Consider the following 17,852-nt stretch of genomic DNA (forward strand, 5'->3'; position numbering starts at 1 on the left):
AACCTAAGCATTTTTCTTCAATGACTCTGTTTTTAGAAAGTGCCTCCTACATTGGTTGGTGTCTGGTATAGTTTCCGAGAAGTTTCTGTAGTGTAGTGTTTATCACGTTCGCCTAACACGCGAAAGGTCCCCAGTTTGAAACTGGGCAGAAACAATGGTTTTTTAGCTAAGCATTTTAATGCAATGGCCCTTTTTTTAGACAGTGCCTCCTACATTGGTTGGTGTCTAGTATAGTTTCTGAGAAGTTTCTGTAGTGTAGTGGTTATCACGTTCACCTCACACGCGAAAGGTCCCCAGTTCGAAACTGGGCAGAATCAATGGATTTTTAGCTAAGCATTTTCATGCAATGGCTCTTTTTTTAGAAAGTGCCTCCTACATTGGATGGTGTCTGGCTGAGTTTCTAAGACGTTTCTGTAGTGTAGTGGTTATCACGTTCGCCTTACACGCGAAAGGTCCCCAGTTCGAAACTGGGCAGAAACAAGTTTTTTTAACCTAAGCATTTTTCTTCAATGGCTCTATTTTATGAAAGTGACTCCTACATTGGTTGGTGTCTAGTATAGTTTCTGAGAAGTTTCTGTAGTGTAGTGGTTATCACGTTCGCCTCACACGCGAAAGGTCCCAGTTCGAAACTGGGCAGAAACAATGGATTTTTAGCTAAGCATTTTCATGCAATGGCTCTTTTTTTAGAAAGTGCCTCCTACATTGTATGGTGTCTGGCTTTGTTTCTAAGATGTTTCTGTAGTGAAGTGGTTGTCACGTTCGCCTTACACGCGAAAGGTCTCCAGTTCGAAACTGGGCAGAAACAAGTGTTTTTAACCTAAGCATTTTTCTTCATATCTCTATTTTATGAAAGTAACTCCTACATTGGTTGGTGTCTAGTATAGTTTCTGGGAATTTTCTGTAGTGTAGTGGTTATCACGTTCGCCTCACACACGAAAGGTCCCCAGTTCGAAACTGGGCAGAAACAATGGATTTTTAGCTAAGCATTTTCATGCAATGGCTCTTTTTTTAGAAAATGCCTCCTACATTGGATGGTGTCTGGCTTAGTTTCTAAAACGGTAGAAACTGGGAGAAACAAGTGTTTTTAACCTAAGCATTTTTCTTCCCAGTTCGAAACTTTTTTCAAGTTTCTGTAGTGTAGTGGTTATCACGTTCGCCTCACACGCGAAAGGTCCCCAGTTCGAAACTGGGAAGAAACAATGGATTTTTAGCTAAGCCTTTTCATGCAATGACTCATTTTTTAGAAAGTGCCTCCTACATTGGATGGTGTCTGGCTTAGTTTCTAAGACGTTTCTGTAGTGTAGTGGTTATCACGTTCGCCTTACACGCGAAAGGTCCTCAGTTCGAAACTGGGCAGAAACAAGTGTTTTTTAACCTAAGCATTTTTCTTCAATGACTCTGTTTTTAGAAAGTGCCTCCTACATTGGTTGGTGTCTGGTATAGTTTCCGAGAAGTTTCTGTAGTGTAGTGGTTATCGCGTTCGCCTAACACGCGAAAGGTCCCCAGTTCGAAACTGGGCAGAAACAATGGATTTTTAGCTAAGCATTTTAATGCAATGGCCCTTTTTTTAGACAGTGCCTCCTACATTTTATGGTGTCTGGCGTAGCTTCTAAGACGTTTCTGTAGTGTAGTGGTTATCACGTTTGCCTTACACGCGAAAGGTCCCCAGTTCGAAACTGGGCCGAAACAAGTGCTTTTAACCTAAGCATTTTTCTTCAATGGCTCTATTTTATGAAAGTGACTCCTACATTGGTTGGTGTCATGTATAGTTTCTGAGAAGTTTCTGTAGTGTAGTGGTTATCACGTTCGCCTTACACGCGAAAGGTCCCCAGTTCGAAACTGGGCAGAAACAATGGATTTTTAGCTAAGCATTTTCATGCAATGGCTCTTTTTTTAGAAAGTGCCTCCTACATTGTATGGTGTCTGGCTTTGTTTCTAAGATGTTTCTGTAGTGTAGTGGTTATCACGTTCGCCTTACACGTGAAAGGTCCCCAGTTCGAAACTGGGCAAAAACAAGTTTTTTTAACCTAAGCATTTTTCTTCAATGGCTCTATTTTATGAAAGTGACTCCTACATTGGTTGGTGTCTAGTATAGTTTCTGGGAAGTTTCTGTAGTGTAGTGGTTATCACATTCGCCTCACACGCGAAAGGTCCCCAGTTTGAAACTGGGCAGAAACAATGGATTTTTAGCTAAGCATTTTCATGCAATGGCTCTTTTTTTAGAAAGTGCCTCCTACATTGGATGGTGTCTGGCTTAGTTTCGAAAACGGTAGAAACTGGGCAGAAACAAGTGTTTTTAACCTAAGCATTTTTCTTCAATGACTCTGTTTTTAGAAAGTGCCTCCTACATTGGTTGGTGTCTGGTATAGTTTCCGAGAAGTTTCTGTAGTGTAGTGGTTATCACGTTCGCCTAACACGCGAAAGGTCCCCAGTTCGAAACTGGGCAGAAACAATGGAATTTTAGCTAAGCATTTTAATGCAATGGCCCTTTTTTTAGACAGTGCCTCCTACATTGGATGGTGTCTGGCTTAGTTTCTAAGACGGTAGAAACTGGGCAGAAACAAGTGTTTTTAACCTAAGCATTTTTCTTCAATGACTCTGTTTTTAGAAAGTGCCTCCTACATTGGTTGGTGTCTGGTATAGTTTCCGAGAAGTTTCTGTAGTGTAGTGGTTATCACGTTCGCCTCACACGCGAAAGGTCCCCAGTTCGAAACTGGGCAGAAACAATGGATTTTTAGCTAACCTTTTTCATGCAATGGCTCTTTTTTTAGAAAGTGCCTCCTACATTGGATGGTGTCTGGCTTTGTTTCTAAGATGTTTCTGTAGTGTAGTGGTTATCACGTTCGCCTTACACGCGAAAGGTCCCCAGTTCGAAACTGGGCAGAAACAAGTTTTTTGAACCTAAGCATTTTTCTTCAATGGCTCTATTTTATGAAAGTAACTCCTACATTGGTTGGTGTCTAGTATAGTTTCTGGGAATTTTCTGTAGTGTAGTGGTTATCACGTTCGCCTCACACGCGAAAGGTCCCCAGTTCGAAACTGGGCAGAAACAATGCATTTTTAGCTAACCTTTTTCATGCAATGGCTCTTTTTTTAGAAAATGCCTCCTACATTGGATGGTGTCTGGCTTTGTTTCTAAGATGTTTCTGTAGTGTAGTGGTTATCACGTTCGCCTTACACGCGAAAGGTCCCCAGTTCGAAACTGGGCAGAAACAAGTTTTTTTAACCTAAGCATTTTTCTTCAATGGCTCTATTTTATGAATTGACTCCTACATTGGTTGGTGTCTAGTATAGTTTCTGAGAAGTTTCTGTAGTGTAGTGGTTATCACGTTCGCCTCACACGCGAAAGGTCCCAGTTCGAAACTGGGCAGAAACAATGGATTTTTAGCTAAGCATTTTCATGCAATGGCTCTTTTTTTAGAAAGTGCCTCCTACATTGTATGGTGTCTGGCTTTGTTTCTAAGATGTTTCTGTAGTGAAGTGGTTGTCACGTTCGCCTTACACGCGAAAGGTCTCCAGTTCGAAACTGGGCAGAAACAAGTTTTTTGAACCTAAGCATTTTTCTTCAATGGCTCTATTTTATGAAAGTAACTCCTACATTGGTTGGTGTCTAGTATAGTTTCTGGGAATTTTCTGTAGTGTAGTGGTTATCACGTTCGCCTCACACACAAACGGTCCCCAGTTCGAAACTGGGCAGAAACAATGGATTTTTAGCTAAGCATTTTCATGCAATGGCTCTTTTTTTAGAAAATGCCTCCTACATTGGATGGTGTCTGGCTTAGTTTCTAAAACGGTAAAAACTGGGCAGAAACAAGTGTTTTTAACCTAAGCATTTTTCTTCCCAGTTCGAAACTTTTTTCAAGTTTCTATAGTGTAGTGGTTATCACGTTCACATCACACGCGAAAGGTCCCCAGTTCGAAACTGGGAAGAAACAATGGATTTTTAGCTAAGCATTTTCATGCAATGACTCATTTTTTAGAAAGTGCCTCCTACATTGGATGGTGTCTGGCTGAGTTTCTAAGACGTTTCTGTAGTGTAGTGGTTATCACGTTCACCTTACACGCGAAAGGTCCTCAGTTCGAAACTGGGCAGAAACAAGTGTTTTTAACCTAAACATTTTTCTTCAATGACTCTGTTTTTAGAAAGTGCCTCCTACATTGGTTGGTGTCTGGTATAGTTTCCGAGAAGTTTCTGTAGTGTAGTGGTTATCACGTTCGCCTAATACGCGAAAGGTCCCCAGTTCGAAACTGGGCAGAAACAATGGATTTTTAGCTAAGCATTTTAATGCAATGGCCCTTTTTTTAGACAGTGCCTCCTACATTGGATGGTGTCTGGCTTAGTTTCTAAGACGGTAGAAACTGGGCAGAAACAAGTGTTTTTAACCTAAGCATTTTTCTTCAATGACTCTGTTTTTAGAAAGTGCCTCCTACATTGGTTGGTGTCTGGTACAGTTTCCGAGGAGTTTCTGTAGTGTAGTGGTTATCACATTCACCTAACACGCGAAAGGTCCCCAGTTCGAAACTGGGCAGAAACAATGGATTTTTAGCTAAACATTTTCATTCAATGGCTCTTTTTTTAGATAGTGCCTCCTACATTGGATGGTGTCTGGCGTAGTTTCTAAGACGTTTCTGTAGTGTAGTGGTTATCACGTTCGCCTTACACGCGAAAGGTCCCCAGTTCGAAACTGGGCAGAAACAAGTGTTTTTAACCTAAGCATTTTTCTTCAATGGCTCTATTTTATGAAAGTGACTCCTACATTGGTTGGTGTCTTGTATAGTTTCTGAGAAGTTTCTGTAGTGTAGTGGTTATCACGTTCGCCTCACACGCGAAAATTCCCCAGTTCGAAACTGGGCAGAAACAATGGATTTTTAGCTAAGCATTTTCATGCAATGGCTCTTTTTTTAGAAAGTGCCTCCTACATTGTATGGTGTCTGGCTTTGTTTCTAAGATGTTTCTGTAGTGTAGTGGTTATCACGTTCGCCTTACACGCGAAAGGTCCCCAGTTCGAAACTGGGCAGAAACAAGTTTTTTTAACCTAAGCATTTTTCTTCAATGGCTCTATTTTATGAAAGTGACTCCTACATTGGTTGGTGTCTAGTATAGTTTCTGGGAAGTTTCTGTAGTGTAGTGGTTATCACGTTCGCCTAACACGCGAAAGGTCCCCAGTTCGAAACTGGGCAGAAACAATGGATTTTTAGCTAAGCATTTTCATGCAATGGCTCTTTTTTTAGAAAGTGCCTCCTACATTGGATGGTGTCTGGCTTAGTTTCTAAGACGGTAGAAACTGGGCAGAAACAAGTGTTTTTAACCTAAGCATTTTTCTTCAATGACTCTGTTTTTAGAAAGTGCCTCCTACATTGGTTGGTGTCTGGTATAGTTTCCGAGAAGTTTCTGTAGTGTAGTGGTTATCACGTTCGCCTAACACGCGAAACGTCCCCAGTTCGAAACTGGGCAGAAACAATGGATTTTTAGCTAAGCATTTTAATGCAATGGCCCTTTTTTTAGACAGTGCCTCCTACATTGGTTGGTGTCTAGTATAGTTTCTGAGAAGTTTCTGTAGTGTAGTGGTTATCACGTTCGCCTCACACGCGAAAGGTCCCCAGTTCGAAACTGGGCAGAAACAAGTGTTTTTAACCTAAGCATTTTTATTCAATGACTCTCTTTTTAGAAAGTGCCTCCTACATTGGTTGGTGTCTGGTATAGTTTCCGAGAAGTTTCTGTAGTGTAGTGGTTATCACATTCAACTAACACGTGAAAGGTCCCCAGTTCGAAACTGGGCAGAAACAATGGATTTTTAGCTAAGCATTTTCATGCAATGGCTCTTTTTTTAGAACGTGCCTCCTACATTGTATGGTGTCTGACTTCGTTTCTAAGATGTTTCTGTAGTGTAGTGGTTATCACGTTCGCCTTACACGCGAAAGGTCCCCAGTTCGAAACTGGGCAGAAACAATGGATTTTTAGCTAAGCATTTTAATGCAATGGCCCTTTTTTTAGACAGTGCCTCCTACATTGGATGGTGTCTGGCTTAGTTTCTAAGACGGTAGAAACTGGGCAGAAACAAGTGTTTTTAACCTAAGCATTTTTCTTCAATGACTCTGTTTTTAGAAAGTGCCTCCTACATTGGTTGGTGTCTGGTATAGTTTCCGAGAAGTTTCTGTAGTGTAGTGGTTATCACATTCCCCTAACACGCGAAAGGTCCCCAGTTCGAAATTGGGCAGAAACAATGGATTTTTAGCTAAACATTTTCATTCAATGGCTCTTTTTTTAGAAAGTGCCTCCTACATTGGATGGTGTCTGGCGTAGTTTCTAAGACGTTTCTGTAGTGTAGTGGTTATCACGTTCGCCTTACACGCGAAAGGTCCCCAGTTCGAAACTGGGCAGAAACAAGTGTTTTTAACCTAAGCATTTTTCTTCAATGGCTCTATTTTATGAAAGTGACTCCTACATTGGTTGGTGTCTTGTATAGTTTCTGAGAAGTTTCTGTAGTGTAGTGGTTATCACGTTCGCCTCACACGCGAAAAGTCCCCAGTTCGAAACTGGGCAGAAACAATGGATTTTTAGCTAAGCATTTTCATGCAATGGCTCTTTTTTTAGAAAGTGCCTCCTACATTGTATGGTGTCTGGCTTTGTTTCTAAGATGTTTCTGTAGTGTAGTGGTTATCACGTTCGCCTTACACGCGAAAGGTCCCCAGTTCGAAACTGGGCAGAAACAAGTTTTTTTAACCTAAGCATTTTTCTTCAATGGCTCTATTTTATGAAAGTGACTCCTACATTGGTTGGTGTCTAGTATAGTTTCTGGGAAGTTTCTGTAGTGTAGTGGTTATCACGTTCGCCTAACACGCGAAAGGTCCCCAGTTTGAAACTGGGCAGAAACAATGGATTTTTAGCTAAGCATTTTCATGCAATGGCTCTTTTTTTAGAAAGTGCCTCCTACATTGGATGGTGTCTGGCTTAGTTTCTAAGACGGTAGAAACTGGGCAGAAACAAGTGTTTTTAACCTAAGCATTTTTCTTCAATGACTCTGTTTTTAGAAAGTGCCTCCTACATTGGTTGGTGTCTGGTATAGTTTCCGAGAAGTTTCTGTAGTGTAGTGGTTATCACGTTCGCCTAACACGCGAAACGTCCCCAGTTCGAAACTGGGCAGAAACAATGGATTTTTAGCTAAGCATTTTAATGCAATGGCCCTTTTTTTAGACAGTGCCTCCTACATTGGTTGGTGTCTAGTATAGTTTCTGAGAAGTTTCTGTAGTGTAGTGGTTATCACGTTCGCCTCACACGCGAAAGGTCCCCAGTTCGAAACTGGGCAGAAACAAGTGTTTTTAACCTAAGCATTTTTATTCAATGACTCTCTTTTTAGAAAGTGCCTCCTACATTGGTTGGTGTCTGGTATAGTTTCCGAGAAGTTTCTGTAGTGTAGTGGTTATCACATTCAACTAACACGTGAAAGGTCCCCAGTTCGAAACTGGGCAGAAACAATGGATTTTTAGCTAAGCATTTTCATGCAATGGCTCTTTTTTTAGAACGTGCCTCCTACATTGTATGGTGTCGGACTTCGTTTCTAAGATGTTTCTGTAGTGTAGTGGTTATCACGTTCGCCTTACACGCGAAAGGTCCCCAGTTCGAAACTGGGCAGAAACAATGGATTTTTAGCTAAGCATTTTAATGCAATGGCCCTTTTTTTAGACAGTGCCTCCTACATTGGATGGTGTCTGGCTTAGTTTCTAAGAGGGTAGAAACTGGGCAGAAACAAGTGTTTTTAACCTAAGCATTTTTCTTCAATGACTCTGTTTTTAGAAAGTGCCTCCTACATTGCTTGGTGTCTGGTATAGTTTCCGAGAAGTTTCTGTAGTGTAGTGGTTATCACATTCACCTAACTCGCGAAAGGTCCCCAGTTCGAAACTGGGCAGAAACAATGGATTTTTAGCTAAGCATTTTCATGCAATGGCTCTTTTTTTAGAACGTGCCTCCTACATTGGATGGTGTCTGGCGTAGTTTCTAAGACGTTTCTGTAGTGTAGTGGTTATCACGTTCGCCTTACACGCGAAAGGTCCCCAGTTCGAAACTGGGCAGAAACAAGTGTTTTTAACCTAAGCATTTTTCTTCAATGGCTCTATTTTATGAAAGTGACTCCTACATTGGTTGGTGTCATGTATAGTTTCTGAGAAGTTTCTGTAGTGTAGTGGTTATCACGTTTGCCTCACATGCGAAAGGTCCCCAGTTCGAAACTGGGCAGAAACAATGGATTTTTAGCTAAGCATTTTCATGCAATGGCTCTTTTTTTAGAAAGTGCCTCCTACATTGTATGGTGTCTGGCTTTGTTTCTAAGATGTTTCTGTAGTGTAGTGGTTATCACGTTCGCCTTACACCAGAAAGGTACCCAGTTCGAAACTGGGCAGAAACATGTTTTTTTAACCTAAGCATTTTTCTTCAATGGCTCTATTTTATGAAAGTGACTCCTACATTGGTTGGTGTCTAGTATAGTTTCTGGGAAGTTTCTGTAGTGTAGTGGTTATCACGTTTGCCTCACACGCGAAAGGTCCCCAGTTCGAAACTGGGCAGAAACAATGGATTTTTAGCTAAGCATTTTAATGCAATGGCCCTTTTTTTAGACAGTGCCTCCTACATTGGATGGTGTCTGGCTTAGTTTCTAAGACGGTAGAAACTGGACAGAAACAAGTGTTTTTAACCTAAGCATTTTTCTTCAATGACTCTGTTTTTAGAAAGTGCCTCCTGCATTGGTTGGAGTCTGGTATAGTTTCCGAGAAGTTTCTGTAGTGTAGTGGTTATCACGTTCGCCTAACACGTGAAAGGTCCCCAGTTCGAAACTGGGCAGAAAAAATGGATTTTTAGCTAAGCATTTTAATGCAATGGCCCTTTTTTTAGACAGTGCCTCCTACATTGGATGGTGTCTGGCTTAGTTTCTAAGACGGTAGAAACTGGGCAGAAACAAGTGTTTTTAATCTAAGCATTTTTCTTCAATGACTCTGTTTTTAGAAAGTGCCTCCTACATTGGTTGGTGTCTGGTATAGTTTCCGAGAAGTTTCTGTAGTGTAGTGTTTATCACGTTCGCCTAACACGCGAAAGGTCCCCAGTTTGAAACTGGGCAGAAACAATGGATTTTTAGCTAAGCATTTTAATGCAATGGCCCTTTTTTTAGACAGTGCCTCCTACATTGGATGGTGTCTAGTATAGTTTCTGAGAAGTTTCTGTAGTGTAGTGGTTATCACGTTCGCCTCACACGCGAAAGGTCCCCAGTTCGAAACTGGGCAGAATCAATGGATTTTTAGCTAAGCATTTTCATGCAATGGCTCTTTTTTTAGAAAGTGCCTCCTACATTGGATGGTGTCTGGCTGAGTTTCTAAGACGTTTCTGTAGTGTAGTGGTTATCACGTTCGCCTTACACGCGAAAGGTCCACAGTTCGAAACTAGGCAGAAACAAGTGTTTTTAACCTAAGCATTTTTCTTCAATGACTCTGTTTTTAGAAAGTGCCTCCTACATTGGTTGGTGTCTGGTGTAGTTTCCGAGAAGTTTATGTAGTGTAGTGGTTATCACGTTCGCCTAACACACGAAAGGTCCCCAGTTTGAAACTGGATAGAAACAATGGATTTTTAGCTAAGCATTTTGATGCAGTGGCTCTTTTTTTAGAAACTGCCTCCTACATTGTATGGTGTCTGGCTTTGTTTCTAAGATGTTTCTGTAGTGTAGTGGTTATCACGTTCGCCTTACACGCGAAAGGTCCCCAGTTCGAAACTGGGCAGAAACAATGGATTTTTAGCTAAGCATTTTCATGCAATGGCTCTTTTTTTAGAAAGTGCCTCCTACATTGGATGGTGTCTGGTATAGTTTCTGAGAAGTTTATGTAGTGTAGTGGTTATCACATTCACCTAACACGCGAAAGGTCCCCAGTTCGAAACTGGGCAGAAACAATGGATTTTTAGCTAAGCATTTTCATGCAATGGCTCTTTTTTTAGAACGTGCCTCCTACATTGGATGGTGTCTGGCGTAGTTTCTAAGACGTTTCTGTAGTGTAGTGGTTATCACGTTCGTCTTACACGTGAAAGGTCCCCATTTCGAAACTGGGCAGAAACAAGTGTTTTTAACCTAAGCATTTTTCTTCAATGGCTCTATTTTATGAAAGTGACTCCTACATTGGTTGGTGTCTTGTATAGTTTCTGAGAAGTTTCTGTAGTGTAGTGGTTATCACGTTCGCCTCACACGCGAAAGGTCCCCAGTTCGAAACTGGGCAGAAACAATGGATTTTTAGCTAAGCATTTTCATGCAATATCTCTTTTTTTAGAAAGTGCCTCCTACATTGTATGGTGTCTGGCTTTGTTTCTAAGATGTTTCTGTAGTGTAGTGGTTATCACGTTCGCCTTACGCGCGAAAGGTCCCCAGTTCGAAACTGGGCAGAAACAAGTTTTTTTAACCTAAGCATTTTTCTTCAATGGCTCTATTTTATGAAAGTGACTCCTACATTGGTTGGTGTCTAGTATAGTTTCTGGGAAGTTTCTGTAGTGTAGTGGTTATCACGTTCGCCTCACACGCGAAAGGTCCCCAGTTTGAAACTGGGCAGAAACAATGGATTTTTAGCTAAGCATTTTCATGCAATGGCTCTTTTTTTAGAAAGTGCCTCCTACATTGGATGGTGTCTGGCTTAGTTTCTAAGATGGTAGAAACTGGGCAGAAACAAGTGTTTTTAACCTAAGCATTTTTCTTCAATGACTCTGTTTTTAGAAAGTGCCTCCTACATTTGTTGGTGTCTGGTAAAGTTTCCGAGAAGTTTCTGTAGTGTAGTGGTTATCACGTTCGCCTAACACGCGAAAGGTCCCCAGTTCGAAACTGGGCAGAAACAATGGATTTTTAGCTAAGCATTTTAATGCAATGGCCCTTTTTTTAGACAGTGCCTCCTACATTGGTTGGTGTCTGGCTTAGTTTCTAAGACGTTTCTTTAGTGTAGTGGTTATCACGTTCGCCTTACATGCGAAAGGTCCTCAATTCGAAACTGGGCAGAAACAAGTGTTTTTAACCTAAGCATTTTTCTTCAATGACTCTGTTTTTAGAAAGTGCCTCCTACATTGGTTGGTGTCTGGTGTAGTTTCCGAGAAGTTTCTTTAGTGTAGTGGTTATCACGTTCGCCTAACAAACGAAAGGTCCCCAGTTTGAAACTGGGCAGAAACAATGGATTTTTAGCTAAGCATTTTAATGCAATGGCCCTTTTTTTAGACAGTGCCTCCTACATTGGATGGTGTCTGGCTTAGTTTCTAAGACGGTAGAAACTGGGCAGAAACAAGTGTTTTTAACCTAAGCATTTTTCTTCAATGACTCTGTTTTTAGAAAGTGACTCCTACATTGGTTGGTGTCTGGTATAGTTTCCGAGAAGTTTCTGTAGTGTAGTGGTTATCACGTTCGCCTCACACGCGAAAGGTCCCCAGTTCGAAACTGGGCAGAAACAATGGATTTTTAGCTAAGCATTTTCATGCAATGGCTCTTTTTTTAGAAAGTGCCTCCTACATTGGATGGTGTCTGGCTTAGTTTCTAAGACGTTTCTTTAGTGTAGTGGTTATCACGTTCGCCTTACACGCGAAAGGTCCTCAGTTTGAAACTGGGCAGAAACAAGTGTTTTTAACCTAAGCATTTTTCTTCAATGACTCTGTTTTTAGAAAGTGCCTACCAAATTGGTTGGTGTCTCGTATAGTTTCTGGCTTGTTTCTAAGATGTTTCTGTAGTGTAGTGGTTATCACGTTCGCCTTACTCGCGAAAGGTCCCCAGTTCGAAACTGGGCAGAAACAATGGATTTTTAGCTAAGCATTTTCATGCAATGGCTCTTTTTTTAGAAAGTGCCTCCTACATTGGATGGTGTCTGGTATAGTTTCCGAGAAGTTTATGTAGTGTAGTGGTTATCACATTCACCTGACACGCGAAAGGTCCCCAGTTCGAAACTGGGCAGAAACAATGGATTTTTAGCTAAGCATTTTCATGCAATGGCTCTTTTTTTAGAACATGCCTCCTACATTGGATGGTGTCTGGCGTAGTTTCTAAGACGTTTCTGTAGTGTAGTGGTTATCACGTTCGTCTTACACGTGAAAGGTCCCCAGTTCGAAACTGGGCAGAAACAAGTGTTTTTAACCTAAGCATTTTTCTTCAATGGCTCTATTTTATGAAAGTGACTCCTACATTGGTTGGTGTCTTGTATAGTTTCTGAGAAGTTTCTGTAGTGTAGTGGTTATCACGTTCGCCTCACACGCGAAAAGTCCCCAGTTCGAAACTGGGCAGAAACAATGGATTTTTAGCTAAGCATTTTCATGCAATGGCTCTTTTTTTAGAAAGTGCCTCCTACATTGTATGGTGTCTGGCTTTGTTTCTAAGATGTTTCTGTAGTGTAGTGGTTATCACGTTCGCCTTACACGCGAAAGGTCCCCAGTTCGAAACTGGGCAGAAACAAGTTTTTTTAACCTAAGCATTTTTCTTCAATGGCTCTATTTTATGAAAGTGACTCCTACATTGGTTGGTGTCTAGTATAGTTTCTGGGAAGTTTCTGTAGTGTAGTGGTTATCACGTTCGCCTAACACGCGAAAGGTCCCCAGTTTGAAACTGGGCAGAAACAATGGATTTTTAGCTAAGCATTTTCATGCAATGGCTCTTTTTTTAGAAAGTGCCTCCTACATTGGATGGTGTCTGGCTTAGTTTCTAAGACGGTAGAAACTGGGCAGAAACAAGTGTTTTTAACCTAAGCATTTTTCTTCAATGACTCTGTTTTTAGAAAGTGCCTCCTACATTGGTTGGTGTCTGGTATAGTTTCCGAGAAGTTTCTGTAGTGTAGTGGTTATCACGTTCGCCTAACACGCGAAACGTCCCCAGTTCGAAACTGGGCAGAAACAATGGATTTTTAGCTAAGCATTTTAATGCAATGGCCCTTTTTTTAGACAGTGCCTCCTACATTGGTTGGTGTCTAGTATAGTTTCTGAGAAGTTTCTGTAGTGTAGTGGTTATCACGTTCGCCTCACACGCGAAAGGTCCCCAGTTCGAAACTGGGCAGAAACAAGTGTTTTTAACCTAAGCATTTTTATTCAATGACTCTCTTTTTAGAAAGTGCCTCCTACATTGGTTGGTGTCTGGTATAGTTTCCGAGAAGTTTCTGTAGTGTAGTGGTTATCACATTCAACTAACACGTGAAAGGTCCCCAGTTCGAAACTGGGCAGAAACAATGGATTTTTAGCTAAGCATTTTCATGCAATGGCTCTTTTTTTAGAACGTGCCTCCTACATTGTATGGTGTCGGACTTCGTTTCTAAGATGTTTCTGTAGTGTAGTGGTTATCACGTTCGCCTTACACGCGAAAGGTCCCCAGTTCGAAACTGGGCAGAAACAATGGATTTTTAGCTAAGCATTTTAATGCAATGGCCCTTTTTTTAGACAGTGCCTCCTACATTGGATGGTGTCTGGCTTAGTTTCTAAGAGGGTAGAAACTGGGCAGAAACAAGTGTTTTTAACCTAAGCATTTTTCTTCAATGACTCTGTTTTTAGAAAGTGCCTCCTACATTGCTTGGTGTCTGGTATAGTTTCCGAGAAGTTTCTGTAGTGTAGTGGTTATCACATTCACCTAACTCGCGAAAGGTCCCCAGTTCGAAACTGGGCAGAAACAATGGATTTTTAGCTAAGCATTTTCATGCAATGGCTCTTTTTTTAGAACGTGCCTCCTACATTGGATGGTGTCTGGCGTAGTTTCTAAGACGTTTCTGTAGTGTAGTGGTTATCACGTTCGCCTTACACGCGAAAGGTCCCCAGTTCGAAACTGGGCAGAAACAAGTGTTTTTAACCTAAGCATTTTTCTTCAATGGCTCTATTTTATGAAAGTGACTCCTACATTGGTTGGTGTCATGTATAGTTTCTGAGAAGTTTCTGTAGTGTAGTGGTTATCACGTTTGCCTCACATGCGAAAGGTCCCCAGTTCGAAACTGGGCAGAAACAATGGATTTTTAGCTAAGCATTTTCATGCAATGGCTCTTTTTTTAGAAAGTGCCTCCTACATTGTATGGTGTCTGGCTTTGTTTCTAAGATGTTTCTGTAGTGTAGTGGTTATCACGTTCGCCTTACACCAGAAAGGTACCCAGTTCGAAACTGGGCAGAAACATGTTTTTTTAACCTAAGCATTTTTCTTCAATGGCTCTATTTTATGAAAGTGACTCCTACATTGGTTGGTGTCTAGTATAGTTTCTGGGAAGTTTCTGTAGTGTAGTGGTTATCACGTTTGCCTCACACGCGAAAGGTCCCCAGTTCGAAACTGGGCAGAAACAATGGATTTTTAGCTAAGCATTTTAATGCAATGGCCCTTTTTTTAGACAGTGCCTCCTACATTGGATGGTGTCTGGCTTAGTTTCTAAGACGGTAGAAACTGGACAGAAACAAGTGTTTTTAACCTAAGCATTTTTCTTCAATGACTCTGTTTTTAGAAAGTGCCTCCTGCATTGGTTGGAGTCTGGTATAGTTTCCGAGAAGTTTCTGTAGTGTAGTGGTTATCACGTTCGCCTAACACGTGAAAGGTCCCCAGTTCGAAACTGGGCAGAAAAAATGGATTTTTAGCTAAGCATTTTAATGCAATGGCCCTTTTTTTAGACAGTGCCTCCTACATTGGATGGTGTCTGGCTTAGTTTCTAAGACGGTAGAAACTGGGCAGAAACAAGTGTTTTTAATCTAAGCATTTTTCTTCAATGACTCTGTTTTTAGAAAGTGCCTCCTACATTGGTTGGTGTCTGGTATAGTTTCCGAGAAGTTTCTGTAGTGTAGTGTTTATCACGTTCGCCTAACACGCGAAAGGTCCCCAGTTTGAAACTGGGCAGAAACAATGGATTTTTAGCTAAGCATTTTAATGCAATGGCCCTTTTTTTAGACAGTGCCTCCTACATTGGATGGTGTCTAGTATAGTTTCTGAGAAGTTTCTGTAGTGTAGTGGTTATCACGTTCGCCTCACACGCGAAAGGTCCCCAGTTCGAAACTGGGCAGAATCAATGGATTTTTAGCTAAGCATTTTCATGCAATGGCTCTTTTTTTAGAAAGTGCCTCCTACATTGGATGGTGTCTGGCTGAGTTTCTAAGACGTTTCTGTAGTGTAGTGGTTATCACGTTCGCCTTACACGCGAAAGGTCCACAGTTCGAAACTAGGCAGAAACAAGTGTTTTTAACCTAAGCATTTTTCTTCAATGACTCTGTTTTTAGAAAGTGCCTCCTACATTGGTTGGTGTCTGGTGTAGTTTCCGAGAAGTTTATGTAGTGTAGTGGTTATCACGTTCGCCTAACACACGAAAGGTCCCCAGTTTGAAACTGGATAGAAACAATGGATTTTTAGCTAAGCATTTTGATGCAGTGGCTCTTTTTTTAGAAACTGCCTCCTACATTGTATGGTGTCTGGCTTTGTTTCTAAGATGTTTCTGTAGTGTAGTGGTTATCACGTTCGCCTTACACGCGAAAGGTCCCCAGTTCGAAACTGGGCAGAAACAATGGATTTTTAGCTAAGCATTTTCATGCAATGGCTCTTTTTTTAGAAAGTGCCTCCTACATTGGATGGTGTCTGGTATAGTTTCTGAGAAGTTTATGTAGTGTAGTGGTTATCACATTCACCTAACACGCGAAAGGTCCCCAGTTCGAAACTGGGCAGAAACAATGGATTTTTAGCTAAGCATTTTCATGCAATGGCTCTTTTTTTAGAACGTGCCTCCTACATTGGATGGTGTCTGGCGTAGTTTCTAAGACGTTTCTGTAGTGTAGTGGTTATCACGTTCGTCTTACACGTGAAAGGTCCCCATTTCGAAACTGGGCAGAAACAAGTGTTTTTAACCTAAGCATTTTTCTTCAATGGCTCTATTTTATGAAAGTGACTCCTACATTGGTTGGTGTCTTGTATAGTTTCTGAGAAGTTTCTGTAGTGTAGTGGTTATCACGTTCGCCTCACACGCGAAAGGTCCCCAGTTCGAAACTGGGCAGAAACAATGGATTTTTAGCTAAGCATTTTCATGCAATATCTCTTTTTTTAGAAAGTGCCTCCTACATTGTATGGTGTCTGGCTTTGTTTCTAAGATGTTTCTGTAGTGTAGTGGTTATCACGTTCGCCTTACGCGCGAAAGGTCCCCAGTTCGAAACTGGGCAGAAACAAGTTTTTTTAACCTAAGCATTTTTCTTCAATGGCTCTATTTTATGAAAGTGACTCCTACATTGGATGGTGTCTGGTATAGTTTCCGAGAAGATTCTGTAGTGTAGTGGTTATCACGTTCTCCTCACACACGAAAGGTCCCCAGTTCGAAACTTGGCAGAAACAATGGATTTTTAGCTAAGCATTTTCATGCAATGGCTCTTTTTTTAGAAAGTGCCTCCTACATTGGATGGTGTCTGGCTTAGTTTCTAAGACGTTTCTGTAGTGTAGTGGTTATCACTTTCGCCTTACACGCGAAAGGTCCCCAGTTCGAAACTGGGCAGAAACAAGTGTTTTTAACCTAAGCATTTTTCTTCAATGACTCTGTTTTTAGAAAGTGCCTCCTACATTGGTTGGTGTCTGGTATAGTTTCCGAGAAGTTTCTGTAGTGTAGTGGTTATCACATTCACCTAACACGCGAAAGGTCACCAGTTCGAAACTGGGCAGAAACAATGGATTTTTAGCTAAGCATTTTCATGCAATGGCTCTTTTTTTAGAAAGTGCCTCCTACATTGGATGGTGTCTGGCGTAGTTTCTAAGACGTTTCTGTAGAGTAGTGGTTATCACGTTCGCCTTACACGCGAAAGGTCCCCAGTTCGAAACTGGGCAGAAACAAGTGTTTTTAACCTAAGCATTTTTCTTCAATGGCTCTATTTTATGAAAGTGACTCCTACATTGGTTGGTGTCTTGTATAGTTTCTGAGAAGTTTCTGTAGTGTAGTGGTTATCACGTTCGCCTCACACGCGAAAGGTCCCCAGTTCGAAACTGGGCAGAAACAATGCATTTTTAGCTAAGCATTTTCATGCAATTGCTCTTTTTTTAGACAGTGCCTCCTACATTGGATGGTGTCTGGTATAGTTTTCGAGAAGTTTCTGTAGTGTAGTGGTTATCACGTTCGCCTAACACGCGAAAGGTCCCCAGTTCGAAACTGGGCAGAAACAATGGATTTTTAGCTAAGCATTTTAATGCAATGGCCCTTTTTTTAGACAGTGCCTCTTACATTGGTTGGTGTCTAGTATAGATTCCGAGAAGATTCTGTAGTGTACTGGTTATCACGTTCTCCTCACACACGAAAGGTCCCCAGTTCGAAACTTGGCAGAAACAATGGATTTTTAGCTAAGCATTTTCATGCAATGGCTCTTTTTTTAGAAAGTGCCTCCTACATTGGATGGTGTCTGGCTTAGTTTCTAAGACGTTTCTGTAGTGTAGTGGTTATCACTTTCGCCTTGCACGCGAAAGGTCCCCAGTTCGAAACTGGGCAGAAACAAGTGTTTTTAACCTAAGCATTTTTCTTCAATGACTCTGTTTTTAGAAAGTGCCTCCTACATTGGTTGGTGTCTGGTATAGTTTCCGAGAAGTTTCTGCAGTGTAGTGGTTATCACATTCACCTAACACGCGAAAGGTCACCAGTTCGAAACTGGGCAGAAACAATGGATTTTTAGCTAAGCATTTTCATGCAATGGCTCTTTTTTTAGAAAGTGCCTCCTACATTGGATGGTGTCTGGCTTAGTTTCTAAGACGTTTCTGTAGTGTAGTGGTTATCACGTTCGCCTTACACGCAAAAGGTCCCCAGTTCGAAACTGGGCAGAAACAAGTGTTTTTAACCTAAGCATTTTTCTTCAATGGCTCTATTTTATGAAAGTGACTCCTACATTGGTTGGTGTCTTG

The 17,852-nt window shown here is 41.2% G+C and overlaps 49 non-coding genes across 49 annotated transcripts; all 49 read left to right on the forward strand.

Moving 5' to 3' along the window:
* The first annotated feature begins 407 nt into the window (after positions 1-407).
* Positions 408-480, forward strand: TRNAV-UAC (transfer RNA valine (anticodon UAC)). Its single transcript has one exon. It is a non-coding gene; the product is annotated as a tRNA-Val (tRNA).
* Positions 481-570: 90 nt separating this feature from the next.
* Positions 571-642, forward strand: TRNAV-CAC (transfer RNA valine (anticodon CAC)). Its single transcript has one exon. It is a non-coding gene; the product is annotated as a tRNA-Val (tRNA).
* Positions 643-1,289: 647 nt separating this feature from the next.
* Positions 1,290-1,362, forward strand: TRNAV-UAC (transfer RNA valine (anticodon UAC)). Its single transcript has one exon. It is a non-coding gene; the product is annotated as a tRNA-Val (tRNA).
* Positions 1,363-1,453: 91 nt separating this feature from the next.
* Positions 1,454-1,526, forward strand: TRNAV-AAC (transfer RNA valine (anticodon AAC)). The gene has a single exon. It is a non-coding gene; the product is annotated as a tRNA-Val (tRNA).
* A 253-nt stretch (positions 1,527-1,779) lies between these two features.
* TRNAV-UAC (transfer RNA valine (anticodon UAC)) lies at positions 1,780-1,852 on the forward strand. Its single transcript has one exon. It is a non-coding gene; the product is annotated as a tRNA-Val (tRNA).
* Positions 1,853-2,105: 253 nt separating this feature from the next.
* On the forward strand, positions 2,106-2,178 carry TRNAV-CAC (transfer RNA valine (anticodon CAC)). Its single transcript has one exon. It is a non-coding gene; the product is annotated as a tRNA-Val (tRNA).
* Positions 2,179-2,379: 201 nt separating this feature from the next.
* Positions 2,380-2,452, forward strand: TRNAV-AAC (transfer RNA valine (anticodon AAC)). Its single transcript has one exon. It is a non-coding gene; the product is annotated as a tRNA-Val (tRNA).
* A 201-nt stretch (positions 2,453-2,653) lies between these two features.
* TRNAV-CAC (transfer RNA valine (anticodon CAC)) lies at positions 2,654-2,726 on the forward strand. Its single transcript has one exon. It is a non-coding gene; the product is annotated as a tRNA-Val (tRNA).
* A 90-nt stretch (positions 2,727-2,816) lies between these two features.
* Positions 2,817-2,889, forward strand: TRNAV-UAC (transfer RNA valine (anticodon UAC)). The gene has a single exon. It is a non-coding gene; the product is annotated as a tRNA-Val (tRNA).
* Positions 2,890-3,142: 253 nt separating this feature from the next.
* On the forward strand, positions 3,143-3,215 carry TRNAV-UAC (transfer RNA valine (anticodon UAC)). Its single transcript has one exon. It is a non-coding gene; the product is annotated as a tRNA-Val (tRNA).
* An 89-nt stretch (positions 3,216-3,304) lies between these two features.
* On the forward strand, positions 3,305-3,376 carry TRNAV-CAC (transfer RNA valine (anticodon CAC)). Its single transcript has one exon. It is a non-coding gene; the product is annotated as a tRNA-Val (tRNA).
* Positions 3,377-4,188: 812 nt separating this feature from the next.
* Positions 4,189-4,261, forward strand: TRNAI-AAU (transfer RNA isoleucine (anticodon AAU)). Its single transcript has one exon. It is a non-coding gene; the product is annotated as a tRNA-Ile (tRNA).
* Positions 4,262-4,625: 364 nt separating this feature from the next.
* On the forward strand, positions 4,626-4,698 carry TRNAV-UAC (transfer RNA valine (anticodon UAC)). The gene has a single exon. It is a non-coding gene; the product is annotated as a tRNA-Val (tRNA).
* Positions 4,699-4,951: 253 nt separating this feature from the next.
* Positions 4,952-5,024, forward strand: TRNAV-UAC (transfer RNA valine (anticodon UAC)). The gene has a single exon. It is a non-coding gene; the product is annotated as a tRNA-Val (tRNA).
* A 90-nt stretch (positions 5,025-5,114) lies between these two features.
* Positions 5,115-5,187, forward strand: TRNAV-AAC (transfer RNA valine (anticodon AAC)). The gene has a single exon. It is a non-coding gene; the product is annotated as a tRNA-Val (tRNA).
* A 201-nt stretch (positions 5,188-5,388) lies between these two features.
* On the forward strand, positions 5,389-5,461 carry TRNAV-AAC (transfer RNA valine (anticodon AAC)). Its single transcript has one exon. It is a non-coding gene; the product is annotated as a tRNA-Val (tRNA).
* A 90-nt stretch (positions 5,462-5,551) lies between these two features.
* Positions 5,552-5,624, forward strand: TRNAV-CAC (transfer RNA valine (anticodon CAC)). Its single transcript has one exon. It is a non-coding gene; the product is annotated as a tRNA-Val (tRNA).
* A 253-nt stretch (positions 5,625-5,877) lies between these two features.
* On the forward strand, positions 5,878-5,950 carry TRNAV-UAC (transfer RNA valine (anticodon UAC)). The gene has a single exon. It is a non-coding gene; the product is annotated as a tRNA-Val (tRNA).
* A 364-nt stretch (positions 5,951-6,314) lies between these two features.
* Positions 6,315-6,387, forward strand: TRNAV-UAC (transfer RNA valine (anticodon UAC)). Its single transcript has one exon. It is a non-coding gene; the product is annotated as a tRNA-Val (tRNA).
* Positions 6,388-6,477: 90 nt separating this feature from the next.
* On the forward strand, positions 6,478-6,550 carry TRNAV-CAC (transfer RNA valine (anticodon CAC)). The gene has a single exon. It is a non-coding gene; the product is annotated as a tRNA-Val (tRNA).
* Positions 6,551-6,640: 90 nt separating this feature from the next.
* On the forward strand, positions 6,641-6,713 carry TRNAV-UAC (transfer RNA valine (anticodon UAC)). The gene has a single exon. It is a non-coding gene; the product is annotated as a tRNA-Val (tRNA).
* A 364-nt stretch (positions 6,714-7,077) lies between these two features.
* On the forward strand, positions 7,078-7,150 carry TRNAV-AAC (transfer RNA valine (anticodon AAC)). Its single transcript has one exon. It is a non-coding gene; the product is annotated as a tRNA-Val (tRNA).
* A 90-nt stretch (positions 7,151-7,240) lies between these two features.
* Positions 7,241-7,313, forward strand: TRNAV-CAC (transfer RNA valine (anticodon CAC)). Its single transcript has one exon. It is a non-coding gene; the product is annotated as a tRNA-Val (tRNA).
* Positions 7,314-7,566: 253 nt separating this feature from the next.
* TRNAV-UAC (transfer RNA valine (anticodon UAC)) lies at positions 7,567-7,639 on the forward strand. The gene has a single exon. It is a non-coding gene; the product is annotated as a tRNA-Val (tRNA).
* A 364-nt stretch (positions 7,640-8,003) lies between these two features.
* TRNAV-UAC (transfer RNA valine (anticodon UAC)) lies at positions 8,004-8,076 on the forward strand. Its single transcript has one exon. It is a non-coding gene; the product is annotated as a tRNA-Val (tRNA).
* A 90-nt stretch (positions 8,077-8,166) lies between these two features.
* TRNAV-CAC (transfer RNA valine (anticodon CAC)) lies at positions 8,167-8,239 on the forward strand. Its single transcript has one exon. It is a non-coding gene; the product is annotated as a tRNA-Val (tRNA).
* A 253-nt stretch (positions 8,240-8,492) lies between these two features.
* Positions 8,493-8,565, forward strand: TRNAV-CAC (transfer RNA valine (anticodon CAC)). The gene has a single exon. It is a non-coding gene; the product is annotated as a tRNA-Val (tRNA).
* A 1,127-nt stretch (positions 8,566-9,692) lies between these two features.
* TRNAV-UAC (transfer RNA valine (anticodon UAC)) lies at positions 9,693-9,765 on the forward strand. Its single transcript has one exon. It is a non-coding gene; the product is annotated as a tRNA-Val (tRNA).
* Positions 9,766-10,181: 416 nt separating this feature from the next.
* TRNAV-CAC (transfer RNA valine (anticodon CAC)) lies at positions 10,182-10,254 on the forward strand. Its single transcript has one exon. It is a non-coding gene; the product is annotated as a tRNA-Val (tRNA).
* A 90-nt stretch (positions 10,255-10,344) lies between these two features.
* On the forward strand, positions 10,345-10,417 carry TRNAV-UAC (transfer RNA valine (anticodon UAC)). Its single transcript has one exon. It is a non-coding gene; the product is annotated as a tRNA-Val (tRNA).
* Positions 10,418-10,507: 90 nt separating this feature from the next.
* On the forward strand, positions 10,508-10,580 carry TRNAV-CAC (transfer RNA valine (anticodon CAC)). Its single transcript has one exon. It is a non-coding gene; the product is annotated as a tRNA-Val (tRNA).
* A 201-nt stretch (positions 10,581-10,781) lies between these two features.
* On the forward strand, positions 10,782-10,854 carry TRNAV-AAC (transfer RNA valine (anticodon AAC)). The gene has a single exon. It is a non-coding gene; the product is annotated as a tRNA-Val (tRNA).
* A 527-nt stretch (positions 10,855-11,381) lies between these two features.
* On the forward strand, positions 11,382-11,454 carry TRNAV-CAC (transfer RNA valine (anticodon CAC)). The gene has a single exon. It is a non-coding gene; the product is annotated as a tRNA-Val (tRNA).
* A 427-nt stretch (positions 11,455-11,881) lies between these two features.
* On the forward strand, positions 11,882-11,954 carry TRNAV-GAC (transfer RNA valine (anticodon GAC)). Its single transcript has one exon. It is a non-coding gene; the product is annotated as a tRNA-Val (tRNA).
* Positions 11,955-12,207: 253 nt separating this feature from the next.
* On the forward strand, positions 12,208-12,280 carry TRNAV-CAC (transfer RNA valine (anticodon CAC)). The gene has a single exon. It is a non-coding gene; the product is annotated as a tRNA-Val (tRNA).
* A 90-nt stretch (positions 12,281-12,370) lies between these two features.
* On the forward strand, positions 12,371-12,443 carry TRNAV-UAC (transfer RNA valine (anticodon UAC)). The gene has a single exon. It is a non-coding gene; the product is annotated as a tRNA-Val (tRNA).
* A 364-nt stretch (positions 12,444-12,807) lies between these two features.
* Positions 12,808-12,880, forward strand: TRNAV-AAC (transfer RNA valine (anticodon AAC)). Its single transcript has one exon. It is a non-coding gene; the product is annotated as a tRNA-Val (tRNA).
* Positions 12,881-12,970: 90 nt separating this feature from the next.
* Positions 12,971-13,043, forward strand: TRNAV-CAC (transfer RNA valine (anticodon CAC)). The gene has a single exon. It is a non-coding gene; the product is annotated as a tRNA-Val (tRNA).
* A 253-nt stretch (positions 13,044-13,296) lies between these two features.
* Positions 13,297-13,369, forward strand: TRNAV-UAC (transfer RNA valine (anticodon UAC)). Its single transcript has one exon. It is a non-coding gene; the product is annotated as a tRNA-Val (tRNA).
* Positions 13,370-13,733: 364 nt separating this feature from the next.
* TRNAV-UAC (transfer RNA valine (anticodon UAC)) lies at positions 13,734-13,806 on the forward strand. The gene has a single exon. It is a non-coding gene; the product is annotated as a tRNA-Val (tRNA).
* A 90-nt stretch (positions 13,807-13,896) lies between these two features.
* Positions 13,897-13,969, forward strand: TRNAV-CAC (transfer RNA valine (anticodon CAC)). The gene has a single exon. It is a non-coding gene; the product is annotated as a tRNA-Val (tRNA).
* A 253-nt stretch (positions 13,970-14,222) lies between these two features.
* TRNAV-CAC (transfer RNA valine (anticodon CAC)) lies at positions 14,223-14,295 on the forward strand. Its single transcript has one exon. It is a non-coding gene; the product is annotated as a tRNA-Val (tRNA).
* A 1,127-nt stretch (positions 14,296-15,422) lies between these two features.
* Positions 15,423-15,495, forward strand: TRNAV-UAC (transfer RNA valine (anticodon UAC)). Its single transcript has one exon. It is a non-coding gene; the product is annotated as a tRNA-Val (tRNA).
* A 416-nt stretch (positions 15,496-15,911) lies between these two features.
* On the forward strand, positions 15,912-15,984 carry TRNAV-CAC (transfer RNA valine (anticodon CAC)). Its single transcript has one exon. It is a non-coding gene; the product is annotated as a tRNA-Val (tRNA).
* A 90-nt stretch (positions 15,985-16,074) lies between these two features.
* TRNAV-UAC (transfer RNA valine (anticodon UAC)) lies at positions 16,075-16,147 on the forward strand. Its single transcript has one exon. It is a non-coding gene; the product is annotated as a tRNA-Val (tRNA).
* Positions 16,148-16,400: 253 nt separating this feature from the next.
* TRNAV-UAC (transfer RNA valine (anticodon UAC)) lies at positions 16,401-16,473 on the forward strand. The gene has a single exon. It is a non-coding gene; the product is annotated as a tRNA-Val (tRNA).
* Positions 16,474-16,889: 416 nt separating this feature from the next.
* On the forward strand, positions 16,890-16,962 carry TRNAV-CAC (transfer RNA valine (anticodon CAC)). Its single transcript has one exon. It is a non-coding gene; the product is annotated as a tRNA-Val (tRNA).
* A 90-nt stretch (positions 16,963-17,052) lies between these two features.
* Positions 17,053-17,125, forward strand: TRNAV-AAC (transfer RNA valine (anticodon AAC)). The gene has a single exon. It is a non-coding gene; the product is annotated as a tRNA-Val (tRNA).
* A 253-nt stretch (positions 17,126-17,378) lies between these two features.
* Positions 17,379-17,451, forward strand: TRNAA-UGC (transfer RNA alanine (anticodon UGC)). Its single transcript has one exon. It is a non-coding gene; the product is annotated as a tRNA-Ala (tRNA).
* Positions 17,452-17,852: the final 401 nt, after the last annotated feature.

This window comes from Crinia signifera, chromosome 3 (assembly GCF_055691185.1).
Source record: "Crinia signifera chromosome 3, ASM5569118v1, whole genome shotgun sequence".
In the NCBI taxonomy this organism is placed as follows: Eukaryota; Metazoa; Chordata; class Amphibia; order Anura; family Myobatrachidae; genus Crinia; species Crinia signifera.